The sequence below is a fragment of the Artibeus jamaicensis genome, unplaced genomic scaffold (assembly GCF_021234435.1).
Source record: "Artibeus jamaicensis isolate MK-2021 breed Jamaican fruit bat unplaced genomic scaffold, CSHL_Jam_final contig_465, whole genome shotgun sequence".
NCBI lineage: Eukaryota > Metazoa > Chordata > Mammalia > Chiroptera > Phyllostomidae > Artibeus > Artibeus jamaicensis.
In genome coordinates, this window is record NW_026521843.1 from 9,631,233 (window position 1) to 9,652,086 (window position 20,854).

The following is a 20,854-nucleotide window of genomic DNA, read 5'->3' on the forward strand; positions in this document are numbered from 1 at the left end:
GGGAAAGGACAAGGCTGGGCCAAGAGGAATTTGCCCTGTGCCGTGTCTTAGGTCTCCAGGCATTAGTGGAAGCAGCCGACGGCTCTCTGAGCTGCCACTAGCTGGGCCCACGTCATGTCATTGTCCCCCACACCTGCAGTGGGCCCTCTTGACGCTACCCCTAGTCACTTCCCACCAGTCTGTCTCCCACAACAAGGGTCCCTCTGAAATGTCACTCATGAGTGCATAGCTCTGCCTGGGCTGCCTTTGGACTAAGGTAAGTTATTTCCTATGACTTAGGAGACCCTTTGTAGCTTCGGCCTACCTGTCTAGCCTCATCTGTCCCCCTTCCCACCTCACTCTGGGCTCCAGGCGCAATGTCCCACGGCCACTCCCAGAAAGCACCAGGGCTCACATATCCACTCCTGTGGCCATTGTAACGAGCTACCCCAGACAGAGTGGCTCCAACCACACAGGTCCACCGCCACCAGGTCCGCAGTCCAGAGCCCAAAAGTGGTGCTGAGAGGCACCACTCAAAACGCCAGCAGGGCTGTGCTCCCTCTGGAAGCCCTGGGACACAACTCATCCCCTTGCTTCTCCAGCTTCAGAACGCTGCCTGAGCCCTTGTGGCCGTACCCCATCTCTCCTGCTTCAAAGCCAGCAGCATAGTATCTTTCAGACACTCTCGCTGACCTTTGCTCCCAAGGTCACACCTTCCTGCTCCGACTCTGACAGCCCTGTTCTCCTCCAATAGAGCCTTGTGATTGCATTTAGGGCCAACCTGGGTAACCCAGGGAATCGCCCAGCAGAAGGGCCTTAATTTAGTCACACCTATAGGTTCTAGGGACATCTTTGGGGGCAGTTATCACTGTGAACTTTGGCACGGGCAGCCCCCTTGGCACTGTGATAGGCAGAAAAATGACCAAGCAGCCACAGTGGGGCTCAGATCCCAGCCATGCTCTGCTCTCCAAGCTCACAGGCATGGGGCTGCCTCCGCCCGGAGGGGCCACCTTTGTCTAATTTGCACAAAGCTACCACAGGGGCCAGCAGAGGCCCTGCCTGGAGCACCACCCACTGCTATACCCTCCTCCACCTGACTGAGAGCTACCCATTCTTTTTTTCAAGATTTTATTTTTATTTTAGATATAAGGGAAGGGTGGGAGAAAGAAAAGAAGAGAAACATCAATGTGTAGTTGCCTCTCTCATGCCCCAGCTGGGGACCTGGCCTGCAACCAGGAATTGAACCATGACCCTTGGGTTCATAGGCCGGCACTCAATCCACTGAGCCACACCAGCCAGGGCAAAAGCTCCTCATTCTTGAAGGCTCAGCTCAGTCCAGGACATTTCCCTGTGTTCTGCACCCACACTCCCAGGGGCTTAGTCACACCCTCTCGGGGCTCCTGCTTCATCCTGTACTTTCCATATCCCAGCACTGACCACAGGACATTGGGATTGCCCGTCTGGGCGAGATCTGAGCCAGGCCTGGAAGCCTTCCCCTGGAGCCTGGATCCTACCCTCTGGACTCCTCCAGCTCCTCCCTTCTTTGTCGCCTCTGGCATTAGAGAGGCCCTGTGGGGCCACACCTGGGGCAACTCAGGTAGGGCTGCAGAGTCACTGTGAGGGAGGCAGAAAGGAAGTAGATGTGGCCCCCACCTCAGAAATGTCCCCAGCCCCAGGGGAACCAGTGCTCTGCCCAGGGGACCCCAGAGCACACAGTGAGCAGCCTGAGGTCCTGCTGCCAGAGAAACTCAGGCTGTGGCTGAAGGAAGATCAGCCACAGAGGTGGGAGAAGATCAGGGCAGGCTGCATGGAAGAGGCAATATCCAGGCAGGGGAGAGGAAAGAGCAGAGAAGGAGGGACTTGTGGTGTCTCCCTGGACTGGGAGGGACTCGCAATATGGAAAATTCTCTAGACAGAAAATGTGTGCAAAAGATGCAGGAAGAGCACCGACATGACAGGTACTATTGGAGGGGCAGAGAGGGACAACTGAGCGGAGGGAGTTATTCTCAAGCCCAAGGCAGCAGCCCAAGAAGCAGGACTGAAGAGAGAGCTGGGCTCCCATGGACTCTGGAACCTGGCTGAGGTTGGAGCAGGGTGAAGGGGGGCTGGCTCCTGCTCCCCGCCCTCAGGTCTTGTCCAGATTCACTCGCCTATCCTGAGACCGTGGCTCCAAGACCACCCTAGCCGCTCTGTGAGCCTGCAGCCCTGCCCACCCTTTTTCACTCACCTGGTCACCCCTCACCCCCAGGAACTGTGACCACGGACTTGGGCCTCACCTCTCCCATCTCACCTGCTGCCCCCACCCTATCACCTGTGTCCTCGGGCCCAGGAGCCTCTCCCAAGTCCCAACCGAGGGAACCGCGCCTAAGGACAGTCACAATGGAGCAGCTGATGGAGGCCGCGGCACAGCTGGGAGAAAGGTTTTCTGTGTGTCGCAGAGCACTTGCCATGTGGGGACATGTCTATGAGATGTTGGGGCAGAGCTGGTCCCCGAGAAGGGGCTGGGGCCAGAGTTTCCGGAGCACCTGCGGCCTCCTCCAGCAGGGGCAGCCCCAAGTGACAACAGAAGGGCGTCGCTGGGCCAGGCCCTGCACGGGGCTTTCGGGAAGCTTTGCTGCGCACTGCTTCCCCCAAGTCTGTCCGTCCTTGTGGCACCACTGCCCCTGCGGCTTTGGAACAACCGCAGTGGGTCAGGGCGCAGAGAGAGGGGGTGGCTCAGTGGGAGAGGAGGGGATGGGCAGGGAAGGTTACCTTCCAGGATGCAGAAGCGTCCGAGGACTTGCTAAGGACACTCCAGGACTGTAGCCTGTTTCTTACTGTAACCCAGCCTATGAAAGGAAGTGCCTTGCCTGTCCCCAGCTGCGAGACAGGTCCTGGAGAAGACGGGAGTGAAGGGACCCAGGTCTGCCCTCATGTCACTTCTCCCACGGGCCTCCTCAGCCCACTCTAGACCAGGACGGGTGCTTCGGGCAGCCCCTCCCCATAGACAGCAGCCCATGGGCCAAGGCCGGGCACGCTGGGCTAAGAAGACACCCACTCCTGCTTTCCTCGGATGTGGTGCCTGGGGCCAGGCTGTGGAGGCCCCAGGGCTCAGCATGGGCCACACAGAGCCGGCCCTGCAGAGAGGCGGGGCAGTGGGATGAACTCACTCTTTCCTCCTCTGGGCCCTCTGATGCTGAGCAAAGGGTCCCAGGAGTGTGCTTTCCCAGTTTCATTGGGATAATAGTTGGGAACCGAGAGAAGCTGGCCTGGTTTCTGCTCTGGCACAGCTCGGCTCTGCTGCCACTTAGCTCCCCTCCCCTCCACACCTGCTCTCTGGAGGGGCCAGACCTTCACTAAGGCCCCAGGGACCTGGGGCAAGAAAGCAAAGGGGTTTGCTGAGAGGGGCGCCACCAAAATCCCCTTCCCCAGCGAGGCTCCCCCAGGAGAGGCCCTGGGTGTCCCTAGAGGAGGCAGCACCCTGCACCCCCTTTGGCTTCTTCTCTCTGCCCCTTTGAGTCACCAATTACTCCATCTAGAATCAGATGCCCTCTGGTCCCTGAAACTGCTCTGTCTTATGGATGGGGAACCTGAGTCCCAGGAAGAGGAAGGGAGCCGTCACATAGTCGGGCAGTGGCAGAGCCAAGGTGTCACTCAGGCTTCTGAACCTGCAGCCTCCTTCTCGCCCCTGCGCCTCCTCGGAACAGCCTGGGAAGAAATGAGCCAAGAGCTCCCAGGGTCTCCCAGGCGGCTGCCGGGGAGCAGAGGCCGTTCTCCCCGCGTGCTGCCCGGAGCAGAGGCTTTGGGACCCACAGGGAGTAGCCTGCTCCTAACCCTCCGGGCAGTGGAGTGGAGAGACCCATGGGGTCAGCTTCCCAGTGCTTTGCACTCCAGCCAAATGCACCACCCCCCGCAATTCAGAGCTCACCTCAGACACCCCAGGGCAGTCAGCAAATAGGAGAGCTTCCCACCTCCCCCCGTGAGCTGTGGACACAGACAGCCTTCCCACCACCCCATTACTCTGGACTCCTGAAGGGTCCTTGCCAACCTCAGAGGGCCACTGCCCGCCTCCCCAGCATACCTGGCCTCGGTGCCTTTGACTTCCCAAACTCCCAAGGTAAACCCGCTGCCCCCAGGAAGAAGCGTGGGGCGGCAGAGGCTGTGGCAGTCTGAACCCTAACTGGCCACCTCTAGCTTTGTGATCTCAAGTCACCTGGCCTTTACGAATGAGCTTCCTCAAGCTGTCAGGTGGGGCTGTACCCCTCCCTGCATAGTTTCAGCGAGGACTGGAGGTGAGCACACATAGTAGGCTATTAACACACATTGGCTGTCATTACTAAAGACGCCCGGGAAGTCCCTGGGACGTGCCAGCCCTCGGGTCCCCAGGCCCTGCCCTTTTCTGAGGTCACATGGAGCAGTTGCTGTCTCCTGCAAGCTCTGGGGCCAGGCTCTGTCCTCTCTCTTGCCACCCATCTCGGGCAGGGTGAGGATGAAGAGGGCCCCTCAGTGGGAGACACACGCCCCAGCTTCCTGCTGCTTCATTCATCATCTCCCAAAACTGGGAAAGACAAACATTCATCCGCTGGGCAACGGGACGCACTAGGGTGCACCCGTGCCAGGGGCAGTGCTCAGCAATGGAAAGGAACACCCTAATTGTCCACCCAGTGATGTGGGGGCATCTCAAGAGCATTAGGCTAAAATTTAGAAGCACAATGAGAGAGGACAAACACAAAGGCCACCCACGATGTGCATTCGTGTGCATGAACTCTAGAAAAGGCCACACTAGCCGCAAAGGCAGTTGAGTGAATGCCGAAGGCGGGAAGCGGGAGTGTGGGTCGGCTGCCACGGGCCATGAGGGCATTTTACAGGGCAACAAAAACAGTCAGTATCTTATCTGCTAGTAAATCTATGGCTATTTTCATTTGGTGGAACTTATCCAACTATATGCTTAAAATGGGTGCATTTTACTGTATGTAAATGATACCTCAACAGAGCTGGGTAGGAAAAGATCCAGTTTGTAAAATAGGATCTGAGATGCACCCCACATCTTACTGGGTCATACTCTAATTAGAGAACACTTAAGAAGTGCCCAGTACTGCCCTGGCTGGTGCGGCTCAGTGGACTGAGTGCCGGCCTGCGAACCAAGGGGTCACTGGTTTGATTCCCAGTCAGGGCACATGCCTGGGTTGCAGGCCAGGTCCCCAGTAGGGGGCACATGAGAGGTAACCATACACTGATGTTTCTCTCCTTTTTCTCTCTCCCTTCCCCTCTCTGAAAATAAATAAATAAAATCTTTAAAAAAAGGAAGGGTTGGTACTTCACAGATGTAAGACAATGAGTGACAGGGGAAGACAAGGGTGGATTGGAAGAAACCGCACTGGGGCATCAGGGACAACTGGCCTTAAGTAGACCCTGCAGATGAAGGGGCTCAAGTCTCGGTGCCTTTGAACCGCTTTTTCACCAGAAGTACCACCTTCATCCCTCACCTGGTAGCCTCACCATCCCCCCTGCTCTACCCGAAAAAATCTCACCCATCTTTCCTGAATAGGAAAAAGTAATCCTTTAAGGAAATAACATTGTCTCTCCGGACCCCGCATGGGGAAGGCGCCGGCAGGCAGGAGTCGCCCGCCCAGGGTGCCGCGGGATCCCTCTCCTCAGCCTGCTGCCGAGCCTTCTCCGGGCCACCAAGGACAAGGGGGCCCTGCTGCGCTCTGGGTCTGGCCACCCTCCTGCCTTCTGTGGCTGGCAACTCTACGCCCCGCCTCCTCCTCTGCCTTCCTTGTCCCTGATGGCGTCTTGTGGCAACTTCCACCTTGGCATGTTGGCTCCTGGACCTGGGACCAACGCTCGAGAGCAGGAGCTCTGTCCTAGTTACTACATTTTTCCCCTTCCTGCTGTCCCCTCCCACAAAAGCCCAGGGTGGGGTGGGCGTGGCACACTGCGCTGCGGCTTCATTGCTGCCTCTGGGCAATCTGCTGTTCGCTCACACTTGCGGAGAGGCCCGGCTCCATCCAGCTGCAGCCCAAAGAGAATGTGTTGGGCCACAGAACCAGAAGGTCCGGGCCTTTTCACTTGCATTTAGACACAGCTGGGTACAAGTCTGGCCACTGGAGCCCCTCTAGAGCTCCCCTGTCCTCTTTCACGCTCGCTTTCTCCACCTTTCCTCTTTTTCTCTCTCCCTGCCCCGCCCCTGCTCAATGCGTCTCATTCCATCCCTCTCTCCCCTTCCCTTTGTCCCTCTGCTGTTTTTCTGCCTCCCTCTGCTGTCTCTAAGTATCATACACATACACATGCGTGCACACACACACACACCCCTCCTCTCTCCTCTTCATCCGGGAAACAAAACAAAAGAACAAAACATGAAAAAGCCCTCATGCGGTTGGATGCCCCTGGGCTGAGCAAGTCTAAGACTTCACAGCCCAGATTGGTACTTCATCTGTTATTAGCAGTTGTTTTCAAATCCTGTTTTTCTGCTAGATTTACATCCTCACAGTGCCTGACCCAGGGCCAGGACCCTGGCGACCCCTAGAGGAAGGATGTGACCCTTAAACCAGTGAGGTCAGAGTGGGAAGGGGAAGAGGTCAAGGTCAGGGATAGGTCAAGGCCAGGGAATGGCTGCAGGGAGGAGGACCCCTTGGGGCTGTTAATTCTCCACATTCAAGAGCATGAATTAGCCACACATGCCCCCTGTGCTCCCCTCAGGCCCCTGCTCCCCAGTCTGCATTAGTCTCAGAGGCTGGAGCTGTGGTTGGTCAGGTTGGGGTCCTGGTCAGCATCAGCCTGGCGGATGCCAATTAAGGCCCAAGAACCCCCTGCCCCTCACCCTGGGCTCAGATCAAAGACCTTCCCCCAGATGACCATAAATCTTCAGGACCCCGGCCTGCAGCTAACGAGCTGCTCTGCCTCGGGCCAGCAGGGTCCTGGATCCTGTTTCATTCCGAGGAGCAGCCTGCGCGGAGCAAAGGGCCAGCGAGGCCTGGCACCCCAGAGCACCCCGACCTCCACAGCCCCCGGCTTTGCTCTGTAAACCCTAGGGTCCGTGTCCCAGGGGCCCCAGGAGTCCTGCTGCATCCATGCGTGCTCCCGCCCCACCGGCCCCCAGAGCTGCTCCGGGTGCCCATTGTCTGGCCCCACAAGAATTTTAACCGCTAACATCTGGGCTCAGGAGACTCCGGAAGAGCAAATGTCCTCGCCTCCTTTGATTTCCTTCACACAGAGGGCTTTTTAAATTTTAATTTGAGGTGACCTCTGACCTGAGTTCCCATTCCCAGAGATTCCAGATATTTCCTGTGCCCTCAGATAACCTCCCAAGCCAACTCTCACCTGACCAGAAACCCCCACTAAGGAGGCACTGCCTCCCCCAACTACGGCCCAAACCGGGCTAGAATGCCCCCACCTCTGGTCTCCTCCCAATATACCCCTCTTCTTCCCAAGGGTCAGAGATGCCTGAAGCCCACCAAACCTCTCCCCAGGGCTCTGAGACCAGCTCAGCCCAGCCCCCAGGAATCCAAGGAAGCAGGCGCCCTTGCTCCCCTGATGATAGGGTCCCTGGGACAACGACGGAACCGTTGACGGAGCACCTACCCTGCACAGGTAACCTGGCCACTCAAGAATAAGTGCTCCTAACTTACCCATGAAGAACCAGCACTAGAAAAGAGAGGGGAGGGGCCATCAATAGCACAGAGCTAATGTGCGGAAGGGCCAGAACGACAGACAAGCTTGGTCAGACAAGCTTGGTCAGCCATGAGCTGGGTGCCCTCTGGACGGGAGACACAGGCCTTGGGCACAGGGCCACTCTGTCTTGAAGCTGCTGGAGCCTGGGTGGGCCCGAGAGGCTACAGTCCTTTCACCTGGGGGTGGCCCACCTGTCTCAGAATGGCAACCAGCACCCAAAGCACCAGGGGTCTCAGCACAAGCCACAGAGGGCAGAGAAGGACAGGGTTGGGGTGAGTAGAGCCAGTCAGACCCTTGGCCTCTGCCCCTCCTTCAGGTAGTCTGGGGGCTAGGCTGGAGAGTTGCCTCGTGTGGGTCCCCACTGTGTCCCCTAACCGAGCTGAGCTAAGCTGTGCAAGGGGGCCACCATGGTGGGGGGCAGGGTGCCCTGGTCCCTGTCTACAAGGCAGTGACGGTCAGCAGAGAGGTCAGAACACACCAGGGTGACACGGCTCCAGGGCTGGAGCCCAGAGCTGAAGGGGTCAGGCAGGCTCCTTGCCAGCGGGGCCTTTCCCCAGGTCACACAGAGGCCTCCCGTAGGCCGGCCACATGGTGCCGGCACCAGATCAGGACCCCAGCAGTCATCCCTGCAGCGAGGCGACCCCCAACAAACTGCTGCAGTCCTCCAGAGCAGAGGGCCTTGACCATTCAGCCAGAGTCAAGGGCAGCCCGCTGGCCCAGCCCCCTCAGCCAGAGGCTAACTGGCACTGTAGGGCAGCCTCGCTGGCCCCAAAGCCCGGCCCCACTGCCAGGCCCAGCCTTCTCACCATGGTTTGACCACACGTCTCCCCATCGCAGCCTCCCCTGGCTCCCATCCGCCCTCATCATGCCCAGTGACTCAGCTGCCTTCCCGGGCCCCGCTCACCACAGCTGACATCAGCCCCTCCCTGCCCCTTTCCAGCAAACCCGGAGTCTCCTCTTTCCTTTGATCCATCTTACGCCTTAGAGTCAAGAACTCTAGACCTGGAAGGATCCTGGGGAGCATTTGGGGTGACCTCACTTCACAGTGGGGGAAACGAGACCCTGAGAGGGCCAGGAGGTGGCTCCGGTTCACAGGCTGTGGCATATTTAGAACTTGGCCCTTTCACCGAAAGGGGCTGATTTCAGGCTCCATCAGGACATCAGGGAACCATCGCTGTTCTGCCAGTAACTGAGCTCCTTACACCTGCCCCGAGGGACCTGGAAACCAGGACCCCGACTCCACAGGTCCGTGGCTGCCCTTGGCCACTGAGGCTCCAGGAGCAGCTGGAGGCCCAAAGATTGCCCAGCCCCTTCCCACTGCCCGAAGGGGAAGTGGCCAGGTCTTCCCCAGAGAGGTCACTGGTTTTGCAGACAGTGGAGAATAGAGGGAAGGGTGTAAATCCTGCCAGGAAGAGGAGATTGTACCACGGAATCACAGAGGCCTGGAGGGGCGACTGGGTAAGGGGGCCTTCCGAGGACCCAGGGCTGACAAAGAGGAGCCGCCAAGCACTGGCCAGGCCCAGGAGAATGCCTGCACCTCAGGAGGTAGGCACAGCTCATGAAACAGTGGTTTTCAAAGTGTGGCTGCTGGTCCACCAGCATCAGCACCACCTTGGTACTTGGTAGAGATTCAAAATGCTAATCTGCTATCCCCACCCCAGACCTGCTGAATCAGACACCCAAAGGTGGAGCCCAGCAGGCCCTCCAGAGGATTCAAGGTCATGCTCAATAATAAAGAATAGCCAAAGTGACTAGTAGGTCTGCTACCTGGTCAGGCCCTGCACCACCTGCCCCACAGTGGAGCTCACTGGGACTCCCACGAGCCCCCTCTGCTTGCCTTTGCTGTGATCCCCTCCCACCAAACCAGTCAGGACTTCTGCAGGCAGAACATTCCAGAGGGGTCTGGAATGAGTCTCATGGCCAGAGATGTGCCCTGTCCCAATTACAAAGAGGATTCTGCCTCAGTTTCCCTGCCTCACACTCTAGCTCACCATTGACCTTAGAACTCTTCCGGGGACCTTGGCCCATTCCAATGGGCCCTGTACCACATGCTGCACTGTTTCCTGGTCTCCAGCTGTTGCCCCTCCCAGTGCGAACTGGTCATCCGTGGACAAACCACCACCCATAACCGTACCGCGGCCGCCCAGGGCCTCCGTGTACAAGCGCGCAAGCTGCTTAGGGAACAAGCGCAGCTGGCTGAAGGAGCCAGTGCAGGCAGAAAACCCAGCTCGCAGTTCACTTACCCATGTGCCCTCGTGCAAGGTGGCATCAACCTGGTTGGGGCACCTTTTTGTGATTTGCACAGATGTGTAACACGGTCTAGTGTTTGAGTGTCCCCCTCCTCCTTCCTCGAGGCCCCTCTGCTTCTGAGCTGGGCCCCATCCGCCCCGCCCCGTGTGTACACCAGCCGGACCCCCGCTGATGCCTCATTCTGCACCCACTGGAGCCCCGCCCTCCCAAACTGGCCAGGCCTGGTGGCCTCACATGTACCCTAACTGTCTTCTGTCTTTGGAGTCAGGAAGGGCTGTCCCACCTTTCTCTCCTCACTACTCACCCTCAGAGACTCTCCTGTCACGGACAAGATGACATCATAACCAGCAGACCAAACATCCTTGTCAATTGACGTTTGAGGTCATTTCATTACAGCATCTCCTAAGACATCCCATTCATGGATGTGCTGGAAAGGCCTTCCTTACATGGCCTGCCTGGCCCGTTGTCCCTTGGAATTCCTGCACACTGGGGCCCTGGGCCCCCTCTGCCCCAGGCCAGGCCCTGCCTGGGGCTGCCCTTCCCTGCCCCTCCCTGCCCCTCCTGTTAGTCCACTGGCGGCTCAGTCTCCCCCATCACTGCACACGGAAGCCCGCTGTGCTGATTCTGCTTGTTGGTTTTTTCCCAGACAGCTGAACACACACCAGTGGACACCTAACTTTTGGCATTAAGAAAAACCTTCCCAAACATGATGTGTTCTTCCCCACCCCCGTAACAGATAAAAAGCAGACATCATAAAGCTTTTCTTGGGACCACTAAATAATAATTATTTTCAAGATACTATACAAGTGTTTTTAATAATTCCTATAATCACTGTAGGAAAAAATGGGAAATACAGATAAATGGAAAGAAAAGAGAATGGTATCACCTGATACCTTACCCACCAGAAGAAATGACTGGTGATTTTTTGTTGTAGAAGTAACTTTCTGGAATTTTTCCTAAGTAAACATACTTTCCCAGTTTGGGACACAAATTCGGTGTCCCCTATTTATTGAGTAATTGCTACACTCCACATGTTCAAATGAACAGGAGGCCTCACCCCACACCCACCTTTACATACCCCCCCCCCCCACAGAACACGGGGAGCACCTGGGCCCCAGGCAGTGATTCCAGTTGCAAAGGCAGCTGGAGAGAAGCTGGAACTCCCTGAGGCCCCGAATCCCCCTGCTCCGGCCCAGCACTGTGCTATCTCTATGGAGATGGTTTTGCAAAGCCTGCTGGGATCATGCCTCACAGCCTGCCCCTTGCCCTGAGTCAGGCTCCAAGGTTACCACTCTTACGTCTCTCATTTCCAAGTTCAGCCACATTCCCAAGCTGAGTGTGACCGTGGCAGAGGTAGCTGACTCCAGGGAGGCTTCTGTCCTCAGTCCCACTGTGGGGCGGGCATATCGGGGCCCTGAGGTTAAGCCAGGTCACCAGCTCCTACCCTCCTTCTTCCTGGTGCCACCCCCTTGGGGGCTGTGGGCTCTCTGGCTGGGGCACTTCATCCCAAACTTCATCACAGGAATCCCACCTTGAACATGAAGGGCCTTGTCCTCATCCCTTCTTCCCTGATGAGCAACTCCACACAGGCCCCCAGGGGAGCCTGCCTCAGTCAGGCCCCCGCATCTGCTGTGTCCTTTCTCCGGGAAACCAAGGTGCAATAGTGTAACCTGTGCGTGACCTAGAGGGGCCACTCCAGGGACGCTTCCCTAAATAAGGAACTCGGTTCTTATCAGTTGCCTAGATAAAAACCATCACTGACAGCATCTTGCATTAAAAAGAAAAAAAGATGTTTTGACCTACCAGGCTGCTGTACACCCATTCTCCGGATGAGGACATCGATGGCATGCATTTACTTCTTGAGACAGCCCCGGACTCCAGCACTGAAGATCTTACCCCAAGCTGTCCTCAGGAGTCCCTCTCTCGGGGAGGAATGAACCGCCCTCTGCCCCCACCCCCCGGGCCACGTAACCACAGCTGACCTTCCACCACTACTTTCTGGGCTCCAGGTGCAGCCGTGATCAGCCCTCAGCTCCAGGGAGGAGGGTGATTTTCTTTCCAGGCCAGCAACGACTGCACTCTGTCCCACACTGCCTGGGCCAGGGAGACAGCTCATCAACTCGGGGGCACGGCAGGAGCCGGGCTGGGACAGTCCCCATAGTCAGTGCCCTCCTTGGCCATTGTGAATGCAAAGGATGGGCAGTTGGCATGCATTTATGTACTGATGTTCTGAGATTATTGGAGATGATTTAAAATATATATTTTTCCCAGATTGGAAGGGGGGCAGGGGTGCTGGGAGCTGGTTCTTCTACTCTCCAGCTTCCTCTCCTCTCCCCACTGTCCCGCCCCAGCTGGGGACCACGTGTTTGGCATTAGGGAGCCCCTCTGTGTGCTACCGGGAAGCACAGCCTGTGCTGGAGGAGGGGGAGATCCGCATCTTCCCTTCCCCACTTCATTTCTTGGGCCAGCACTTTCTGCTTTGGGGATCAGGGGACATGGAAGGCAAAGACCTGGTGCCGCCTGCTCACCTAGCTTCTGGGAAGAAGAGTGCTGGAGCACAGAGGCTGGCCCAGATTCTCACGTTCAAAGCCAAACATATGTAATTTTGGCCTAGGTTGGGCGGGCCAGTATATATCCCACCTGACAAGCTCTTTGAGGCAGGAGGCAAAGGGAGAGAAAAGACAGGCAGAGCAGCACCACCCGGGGGTCTGGACACTGGAGGAGGGTGGAGGACGGGGGGCCTCCCTGAGTGGGAGAAACTCCCAGGGCAGCTGGGGTGGGGCCCCGGGACCCCTACAGAGGTTGTCCCCTCGAGTCTCTCCCAGGAGGCTTCCTGGGGTTCTCCTAGTCAGCGAAGGAGCAGAGGGACCTGTGCAGAATTCTCACACTCTAGCTGCCCCCTCATTTTCCCAGCTCAGCCCTCCCCAGAGTCCTGTGCCTTCCAGCCTCCAGCCTCTCCCTGCCGATCTATCCAAGCCTGCTGCTTCCTTCATCTCCTCAAAGCAGCACTTTTATTAGGTGTCAGGGTTCTGCTCCCAAACCTGCGCTGGCTCCCACTCTTGATGAGGTGAAGTTCAAATCCCATAGCCTGCATTTTAAGGTCTATTTGTCTGGGACAGTCTAGTATATACCTGCTGCTCTGGCATAATTAGTAATAGAACTCCTCTCATGCAAAGATGTGTCCCAGTTTGAACAATATATGATATGGTCAACCTGTCTACCATCCACCCCCAGCCTGACACGCCAAGCTAGTATCACACGGTCTCTGCTTGAGTCCTCCAAGGCCATGGTTCTTAACTCTGGCTGCTCATTAGAATCACCAGGGGTTTTTAATAACTACTCCTGCCTGGGCTCGCCCTAAAGCAATTTGATTAAAACAATCTCCAGGGATGGAGCCCAGGCTTTGGGTTGCTTTAAAAGCCCTAGGTGACTCCGACAAGCAGCCAGGGTTGAAAACGACCGACCTAGGTTGAGCAGATGTCCTGGAACGCTGTTCCTGAGCCTGGCTCAGACCTGACTCTTCCTGACTTTTTCCAGACCCCGCTCGCCATTTTTGAATCCTACCCGAGCCACCAAGCCCAGTCCCAGCCCTGCCTCTTCTGTCATCCCTCCCAGCCCCTGAGCTGGGAGGGGCCTCCCCTCCCCCCTCTCGCTCTCCTCTCCCCCACAGCTACACCGTGTAAGCCATACTCTAGGGCCACATGTTGCCTTCTCTGTAGTCTACGGGCTCCATGGGGTGGATCATGTCTGATTCACCTCTGGGACTCCAGGGCCCAGACCCAACTTGTAGTAAAAGTCCCCGCACCTGGCTGAGCAACCGTCACTACTGACCCTGAACTTGGACAGCACCACCCACCATCCAGCCAGGCACCCTGCTGCCTCCTCACGTTAACTTTCTTTTCCTGCACATGTGGCCTCCCATTCATTCACTCACTCATTTATTCTGCTTTGTGCCTGATGCCTTCCGCACTATCCCCTTTGCCTGATTCCCTGAATGCTTGGAGAACTCACTGCCAAAGCCTGGGCAGGCCATCCAATTGTGCGGCACATAAATGGTACATGGTATAGATTGATTGATACCAACTGATTAATGGACAAACAAAACGAGACATATTCTTATAAGGGAATATTATTCAGCAACAAAAATAAAGCACTAATATATACTACAATGAGGATAAACCTTGAAAACATTATGCTACGAGAAACAAGACAGACACAAAAGGCCATAGATTATATAATATCATTTGTATCAAATATCCAGAATAGACATAGGAACAAAAGACCGTTCAGGGGCTGCCAGAGGCTGGGAGAGGGGAGGGTGGGACTGGGAGCAGGTACGGGGTCTCCTTTCAGGAGGTCAGAGAAGCTCTGAAACTGTGTCCTGGGGATGGTTACACAAGCTCGTGACTGCCCTTTGTAAAAACCACGGAATTGCACGCTTTAAAATGATGGATTTTATGGTGTTTGAATTATATGGCAATTAAAAAGAAATATTGCCGGTGGTTTTTTTCCTCCTTGACCCTGTTCTCAAACTTTAATATTCACCAGAATCACCCGGAATGTTTGGTCAAAGCACAGCTTCCCGGGCCTCCCCTTGGAGCTGCAGACTTAGCAGGTGGGGGCAGGGCCCAGGAATCGGCATGTGGTGGTGAGAGTCCAAGTACCACTTCCCTGTGCCCCAAAGGACTTGGGTCGGAGCACTTCAGAACCTCAGAAGACAAATAAAATTCTTGAACCTATTATTTCAACAAAAAAAAAAAAAGAAAGAAAGAAAGAAAAAAAGCTGAAGATTTCAAACACAACCGAAACTTTGTTTTTCGTCTGCTTCTTATTAGAAACAGACCGGGACCCGAAGAAAGCCCATCAGGGCTAGGTAATGAAGTAATCATGATCATAATAAAAGAACAGAATGGAAAAACTGCCTGGCCTCGAGCAAACCGCAAAAAAAATTGTCTTCTGCCTCCAGTGCTCAGCCCAGCCGTTCAGAGGCAAATACCCCACGAGCCACATGGAGAGCTTGATTTGGGAAAGGAGGGAGCAGCGCTAGAAAGCGCGGCTCTCCGCCCCTGCACAAATGCACGCTGAGAGAGAGCCACTCCTCCACAGCCAGGATTCTAATTTTCGGTATGTGCTCCATGATTAGGGCTTTCTTTGGGGTTGCAGGGAAGCAGAGTTGTAAATCGGTACGAGAGTGTGATCAAAAGGAATGTCTGCATGCAATTATTTTGTTGTGAGGCTGGCGCTCAGAGGCACCGGCTTTCAAGCTCCTACGTGGTCACGTGGTGTGCTCTTGCCCACATACATGCCGTGACTTTGGTCCCCACGAAAGAGGGAAGACAAAGGCTTGGGGTTTTATCATTGCTGCTCCTTTGTTCCAGAATGAAGTCTCACTCCAGTAGCTCACAAAGGACCCTCTCCACCATCTCTCCTGGCTGGTCCTGAACCATTGCAAGAGGAAGTCTTGCTAATAACCTCTTGCCCCGGAAACTAGCAGTTAATGTAATTTGAGAACAGACATCCCTTGCTTAACATAAATTCACTTAACAAAACTCCAAATTGAATAAAGGATAAGTGAGCAGAAATAACATATGTGTTGCACATCTACTGAATTCAGGCTACTCTGCTGGGCAATTTCACGTCCATGTTCACATTTCATTCAACGAGTCATCACAATAACCCCACCACGGAGGTATCGTGGTCCCCCACAGGCAAGCGAAGAAGCGGAGGATCAGAATGGTTTATATGAATTTCCCATGGTCACAGGTTAGTAAGTGGCACTGTTAAATCAAGTAAACGACCTTCTCTCAAAGGAGCAACACAGAAAAAAAATTCTGGGGAGCCCTGGCTGGTGTGGCTCAGTTGGTTGAAAAGTCGTCCTGTAACCAAAAGGTTATGGGTTCAATTCCTGATGCTTCTCTCCCTCATCAATGTTTTTCTCTCTCCTGTCCTTTCTCTCTAAAAACAATGAAAAAATGTCCTCGGGCAAGGATAAAAAATTTTCTGGGGAGTGCAGGTGTTCTATGAGCCCATCTTGTGGCGGCTGGCTTGCTCAGGCTGCGGTAAATTATGCAGGCATGGGAAGGAAAACTCAATCCATCAGAAGAAGCGGGAAGCATCCAGCACTTCGCCAAGCCCGACACTCCACCTTCACCAATGGGCTGCGTTTGGGAATGGAACCATTCGCACAGAAGTGTGCGGGGGATGGCATTACTGCCATCCTAAGTCACAAGGCTCTGGTCTGGGCCTCTGTCCACTGGTCCAGATTCACTCCTGGCTTCCTTTCCCTTTCTCTCTGGGTACCAGCCAAATGGTATGTGGCTGTCCCTGGAGGGCACCATCTTCCTTTCTGCCTCAGGCCCCTGGAGGGGAAGGGCCTCTGACTCCCCTTCTCCTGGCCCCGCCTTCACTCATTATTTGAGACTAGAGGGAAGCTCCCTAAGGCCAGGGACTTTAGCGTGCTCCTTCAGCACAGCATCTCCAGCCCAGAGCACAGTCAACACGCAATAACTACCGTATGATGCCGTGTATAATGTGCGTTTTCTTTCCAGATTTTTTAGGGAAAATAAGGATGTGGATTATACATGGGTGTGATGATTACATATGTTGGGTATAATAATGGGTATGATAATCGCATGCATAATGCACACAAAAACATGGGTGCGCACTACACACGGTGAAATACGGTACCTGTAGAGTGGAAGAATGAACAACGAATAATGTGTGGGACCTCAGCTCACACTTTGTTCCCTCAGTTCAGTCTCCTCTGCATTACATGCCCCTTGTTAAATGCTCCGATTTCTGGCCTACCTGTTTATTGTGTACGTACATTGGTGGGATTATTCGCCAGACGTTTGACTCTCCCACAAGACCTCTGTGATGATGAGGACTACACCAGTTCTGCTCACCATGATGCCGTCAGCGACAGCTGCTTTGCAGGTGTTTGGTAAATGTGTGGTGGATGAATAAATGGCCACGCGAATCTTAAGGAGATCAAGTCTTTCTGAGCTGTTTGTATACTAACGTACTCACAGGAACTGAGACAAAAAGTGCTCAGGAATCACTAGAGGAAAAGAGCAGGAATGCGGTTTTTAAATGGGCAAAGGAGATGAATAGACATTTTTCCAAAGAAGACATCTAAATGGCCAATAGGGACATGAAAATGAGCTCACTAATTAGTAGGGGTGATCAACAGTGATCATCAGGATGGCTATTATTATTTTTTAAAAAACAAGAAATGATGAAAGTCGGCAAGGACGTGGAGAAAAGAAACCCTGTATGCTGTTGATGAGAATATAAACTGGTATAGCCATTAGGGAAAATTGTATGAGATTCCCCCCAAAAAACTAAAAATAGAACTACCATGTGATGCGGTCACCCTGCTTCTGGGTGTGCATCCCAAGGAAATGAGACCAGGATCTGGAAGAGATTATCTGCCCCCCTATGTCCACGGCAACACTGGTCACCACAGCCAGGATATGGAATCAACCAAAGTGCCTGTTGACAAGTGAATAGATAGAGAAAATGTGGTCTATAAGAATAATAAAATATGGACATTTACAGTACCTAACACATATTATAATGGAATATTAGTCTGACATTAAAACGAGGACATCGGCAACACCATAGGTGAACCCGAAGGACTTTAGCTGAGTGCAACAAGCCAGACAGAGAAGAACACGTTCTGTGGGGTGGAACACACGTGGAATCTTAAAAAAAAAAAAGGTCAAACTCATTGAATGAGAGAACAGATCGGTGGGAGAAATGAAGAGATACATGGTCGAGAATAAACTTTCAGTTATAAAATGAATAAATTCTGGGACCTAACATAGTTTACAATACTGTATTGTATACTTGGAAATTTGCTAAGAAAGTAAGTTTTCAGCGTTCTCACCACCAAAAGAAAAAAAGTGACTCTGAGGTGACAGATGTGTTAATTAACTTGATTGTGGTAATTATCTCACAATGTGTATTTATACCAAATCATCACGTTGTACACTTTAAATATATACAATTGCATTAGTTAATTATACCCCAATAAAACTGGGGGGGATCATGTCTAAATAGCCAATTACTTTTCTCCAGAAGAACACATTCCTGATTTTAGAGTGAAAATCAGTGGGAAAATGTGGTTCATTTAAAAGTCCATCACCATGTAGCCATCTTTTGAAGGAGTATATGAGCCCCATCAAGTTAGGGCCCCCCCCCCCCCGTGAGATTCAGTTTCCTGCTGAATCAATTCCCTAAAGCGCCCGGTGGCGGGCAGAAGACCTGAGCTGTGAAAGTCTGGAGGGATGTGTAAAATCTCCTCCTCGGCCAAAGCCCTATCATGTTCCTGAGTTAGTTTGCAGGGAGTCCAGGCAGACCCTGATGGGAGCCTCAGCCGCGTGGGGCAGGCTTACAACCAGGACATGTGGTGGCCAGCAGCTGGGCTGGAACAAGCCATCAGTTAACAAATTCCCACACAGACCACCCTGCCCCTTCCTCTTTCCTGGCAAAGACTGTGTCATCTGGGCCCACATGGGGACTCCCTGGGTCCTGGGTGTGCTGACGGGCCCAGGGGCCTGGGTCTTCTGCAGCTCAGAGTGCTGCGCAGCGCCTGGAAATGGGCCACCCCACTGCAGCCCAGAGCAGCAGATGCGCACTGTGGGCCCAGGGCCCCCCAGCATCCGGCCCAGCGATGGGCTCCTAGGGCCAGATGTCTTATTTGTCACCTCTCTTTTGGTGCTGACTGGGAAGAGGGTGTGTTTGCACACAGGCAGGGTTTGCTCATTTATTTTTAACCTGCCCTAGTAGACAGGGTGGGTCCTACTTTCAGCAAGAAAGACAGCGATAAAATCCCCTCACTCTTTTGTGTGTGTGTGATGGGGCAAAATACACAAAACATGGCATTTACCATGTTAGGCCTTTTTCACATTTACGATCTGGCGATGTTAAGCATGTTTACGGTATAGTTCAGCCTTCACCATTTTGGCATCCTTCTAACCACCCCAGTCAGAAACCCTGTACCCATTTAACAGTAACTCCCCAGTCGGCTTCTCCTGGCCGGCCCCTGGCGGCCTCCGTTCCGCTGTCTGTCTCTGTGAAATCACCTATTTGAAGCACTTCGCATGAGTGGAATCACACAATATTTGTCCTTTTGCACCTGGCTCCTTTCATTTAGCAGTGTTTTTAAAGTTTATCCAGATTGTATCATGTGTCAAAACTTCATTCCTTCTTAAGGCTGAATAATATCTCATTATATGGAGACACTACATTTTGTTTACTCCCTTTGTCCTTTGGTGGATAATGGGGTTGTTTCAACCTTATGGCTATTGCGAATAATGCAGCTTTGAACATCTCGTTCATATATGCCTTTGAGATCTTATTTTCAATTCTTTTGGACGTATACCCAGAAGCAGGATTCCTGGATCATACAGTGATTCTATTTAAAAAAATTTTTTTTGATTGAAGGTTAAGCAAAGTTATCAGCAGAATCTGAAAAGGAGAGGGGATGTGGGAGATGTAAGGAGAGAGAAGACACAAAATAATCATTTTAGAAAGAGAATATGTGTTACTAGGGAAACTTTTCGGGATGACTAGGTTGTGTTGCACAATCACTTGAGGTCTGTGGTCAGGAACTGAAGAGGAAAACTACCTACAGAAATGGCGTGTGTGTTTACATGGTTGGGGTCTACCCTTCTCTGTGTGCTACTTAGCAACTTGCTCCCTCCGCTTCCCACTCGCTGCACACACAGTGTTCCTCGGAGCCGAGGCACCGGAAGCCAGGTGACCGTTCCTCTGGTGAAAGGCTGCCGGGTCATGTCCAGTTTTTCGCCATGATAAGAGCAGCTGCTGTCAGGACTCTGCCTGCTGCCTTGGGCACAGGAGACTCCCCGCGGACTCGCCAAGAAGCAGACTTTTGGGTCAGAAGGTAAATGCGTCTTAAAGTTCAGTAGATGCTCCAGTTGCTCTCCAAAGTGACTCTACCTGTTTAAACTCTCTCCAACAGAATGAGAGATGCTAATCTCTCCAGAGGTTTCTGGCCCATTTGGATTCCTCTTACGAACTATCCTCTCATAACCTTTGCCCAATTTTCTTTGTACAGTTTTAGGTCCCACATTGAAGTTCATATTCTGTGTTTAGTTAACTTTTGCACAAGGCGTGAGGTCCAGGTCAAAGGTCATTGTTTTTTTGCCTATGAAGGTCCAGACGTTCCGTCACCATCTATCTTGAAGACTCTCCCTCCTCCCCTGACCTGTTCTTGCACCTCCGCTGGGCACACTTGTGTGGGGCCCCTGCCGGGGCCTCTGTGCTGTCCCGTCCGTCAGTCTGTCCGTCCGTGCATCTCTCGCTCTGTCAACATCACACAGTCTTACTGTCACTACATGATGTCTGGGAAACTGGGTGGGCTAATTTCCACTTTGTTTTCCTTTTATCGAATTATTTTAGCTACTGTCTTTACATTTCCACATACATTTGAGAATAATCTGTCTATATCTAAGAAAAAATATTTATTTCCCAAGCTTTCTCTATCACAGAACCATAAAAATAATCTCTTGTGTTTTCTAATTCTTTGGTATTTTTTAAAATGTTTTGCTCTTTAACCAATCTACAGTTTCTACATAATCTACAGTATTATGAATGGTACAAAGTAGGGCTCAAACTTGATTTTCGGTTTTGCCATCATTTCTCCCATTTTTAATTGCATGCTTTTCCTCTTATCTGAAATACTAACTTCATCGTACACTGAAGTTCCATGTATTCAAGGATCTGCTCCTACATCCACTGTCCTGTTCCATTGGTCTGTTGGTTTATTCCTGCGTTGTTGGGGAATTTAATTTTTTCTTATTTATTTACTTTTATTTGTACCAATGTTTATTTACGCCAGCAGCACTTTTTTCCTATAGCTTTAAAATATGTTCTGATATCGGGCAGGATATAAGTTCCCCTTCACTGTTCTTCTTTTTAAAAATAGCCTTTTCTTGTGCATTTT